Genomic DNA, 3,018 nt, shown 5'->3' with positions numbered 1-3,018 from the left:
CTAAACAAAGCAGTTGAGGAAACATAATCCTCATAAGGTATTCATTTTTCATAGATGTTATGGATTGTGTAGAGCATGTCAAAATTTATAACTTTCCTGTGACATTCGTCTAGTGCAAAAATAGAAAAAGGAGTTCCAAAATCATCAAGGCATTTGGTAATCTACTCATAATTGTCAGCTTTCACATAGTATTTGTCTTGTGCTCTCCATTGGATTTGGAAGAGAATTTTATATGTTCATTGATTAGTATGTCTAGTCCTTTCAGGGTCGTTGTATCATCCAATAGAGCTGCTGCTATTAAAAGGTCCAAAGCAAACTACCAAACGAATATTATTTCAAATCATGTTAACTTTAATCTTTGAAACACTTCATTTCCTGAAATACAAGTTCTCTACTGCTACTATTTTCTACTTGGAACAAGATGAGTAGGACGTCACACACAAAATAAACCATATATGAATATTAAAAGAAACTAAACAGAAATTTCATAATAATTATTAACCTCAGTCTGGACTTTTCACAAACACATAGGGGGCGGCGTTCTGAGCAGACCAGAATGCACTCCAATACTAACCCTCTTCCTAAAACAGGATTGGAAGGAGTCTACTTCTTGCTGAATAATCCCTCCATTCCATGAATAACTTCCCTGTATTTGTAGCTTAGTATGAATTCAAGATAGGAGTAGCCTGATTGAGAAGGATATGCGTTTGTTTATGGGATATCCAGGGCTTGCTTTCAAGCAACACCTTAAGCTGCTCCTGGACATCTTCCTTGCGCCAGAAGTAGTACGGAGTCAAAGGGATTGTGCCAAACCCTGGTATTACTTGATCTAGTGCAACTCCAATTGCCTTTTCCATCCAAATCATCTTCAACACTATCCTTGGTTTCTCCATTGGCTTCACCACCACTCGAAGCTTCTAAAAACAAAAATCAAGTCAATGGAGATTGTTTTTTTAGACCAATTTTATGAATTCCAGTTGTTTTTATAATCAAACGCAGATAATGTGAAAACAACTACCTCCTTATTCTTGGGTGCTCCTTCTTCAGAGAGAATAGAGTTAGCAGCCGAAGCTGAAAGTTTCAGTTTTGAATTGCTTTCAACCATTTTCAGATTTGCCTGCAGAGGTGAGCAAGAAACCATGTGGGAATTAAAAGGTTTAAGGGAAAGGGATTTTGGAGTGAACTTTGAAGTTTTAAAAGAGAAATTAATTTTGTCCATGGAAGCTAACATCTGGTTCATGCTTCAAACATACGTGTTAATACGCAGAAAGGGTCCCAAGGGAGAAATTTTATTAATTCATAGATGAACCCAACTGCCCAGATCAAATTTATTTCTTCTTATATCTACTGTCTAAAATATATATGAAGTAAATAAAAAATTAATGTCAATTTTTTTTTTTTTTTTTTGTAATTTATTTCATTATTTGGTTTTAACTCATCAAATATTATCAGTAAATTACATACGAAATTTATGACTTTTACCCGTTATCACATTTTAGCGTACAATCTTTATTTTTTCATACAAAAACAAACCACATTAAATTGTACAATCGATAAAAATAACCGATCAACCATAATCAAAATATCATGTTACAAACTTTTAACATATCCCTTCAAAAAAAAGTGGGACTCACCCACCTTCTTAGACCTTATTGCCTCCATTTTTTTCAACATCTCATCTCTCTCTAACTCTCATTTTCTCTCTCATCTCTCTCTAACTCTCAATTCCTCTCTCTCTCTCTCTCTCTCTCTCTCTCATCTCTCTTTAAGTCGTGCTTGAAGTGCCTAGTGAACAAAGATTTAAATAACATAACAAAGTATATAAACGATGCGTTTTCATGTTTAAAACGCAGTCGTTTCAAGTACGTAATAGGAATTAAGGTTATAGTCATTATGGCTATCTTGAGGAATAGATTGGTTTGGGTAGCTTGAGGATTAGGTATTTAAGAGTCTTTAGTATCAGTATTTAAAGACTAACTTTTTCAATTGGTAAACATATCAGATCTCTTTCTTCTTTCTTCGACATCTTCTCATCTTCTCTCTACTGTAAACGTTTTCTTTCATTCTCTTCTTGTTACTACTGTAAACGTTTGATCTCATTCTGTTATTCAATTCTTGTTATGGTATCAGAGCTGATGCGCTTGTCGTGACTCGTTCAATTCAATCTTTTCTTCCAGCCTTGTTTTCGAAGTTCTGGAATTCTTTGGTCTCTTTCATGAATTATTTTTGTGAATCTTTCTTTCAGGATCTGTGTTTTTTATTCTGAATTTCAATTCATCTCCATTAATTTTCTGTTTACCAAATTAATTGAAGATCTGAAACCCTAGAAATGTCTACGGAAGGAAATCCTCAAAACGGAGAAGGTGTTCGCACGAATCTTCCTCCTCCTGATCTTTCTCTCAATCCCGCTAGCTTTTATTATCTTCATTCCGGCGAAAATCCGAGCCTTGTGTTGGTTGGACAGTTGCTTGATGGAAGCAATTATCGATGGATCGTTGTCAACTCCAATTTCTATGAATATCAACCGTCCGGCTTGGGATCGCTGTAATACTATGGTCTTCTAGTGGATTACTCAGTCTGTTACGCCCTCTATTGCTTCTAGTGTTAACTTCTTTGAATCTGCTAGAGATGTTTGGGTAGATCTTCATCAGCGTTTTTCTCAAGGTGATTCTCTCAAAATCTCTGAATTACAAGAAGAGTTGTTTAGTTTTGCACATGGATCTTTATCTGTAACTGATTTCTACACGAAACAATTGACTTTATGGGAGGAGTTACAAAATTATAGACCATTGTCTTTTTGTGCCTGTAATCCTTTATGTACATGTGCTAAGTTTCTAACTCATGCCAAGAATCATCATGATGAAGACATAGTTATTCGATTTCTTAAAGGTTTGAATCAAGATTATTCTAATGCTCAGTCTCAGATTTTCCTCACAAACCCCTTACCTGATATCACTATTGTATTGTCCATGATTCTTCAGCAAGAACGTCAACTCTCTGGGCATAATAGTGTTATTG

The 3,018-nt window shown here is 35.2% G+C and overlaps 1 long non-coding RNA gene across 1 annotated transcript; it reads right to left on the bottom strand.

Moving 5' to 3' along the window:
- Positions 1-431: 431 nt before the first annotated feature.
- On the bottom strand, positions 432-1,308 carry LOC136210340 (uncharacterized). Its single transcript, XR_010678012.1, has 2 exons — positions 1,019-1,308; positions 432-917 (listed from the first exon to the last, which is right to left on the bottom strand). It is a non-coding gene; the product is annotated as an uncharacterized lncRNA (long non-coding RNA).
- Positions 1,309-3,018: the final 1,710 nt, after the last annotated feature.

This window comes from Euphorbia lathyris, chromosome 1, assembly GCF_963576675.1.
Source record: "Euphorbia lathyris chromosome 1, ddEupLath1.1, whole genome shotgun sequence".
Lineage (NCBI taxonomy): Eukaryota > Viridiplantae > Streptophyta > Magnoliopsida > Malpighiales > Euphorbiaceae > Euphorbia > Euphorbia lathyris.
Note: the sequence above shows the minus strand (reverse complement) of the source record. Positions and strands in the feature narration are given on the sequence as shown.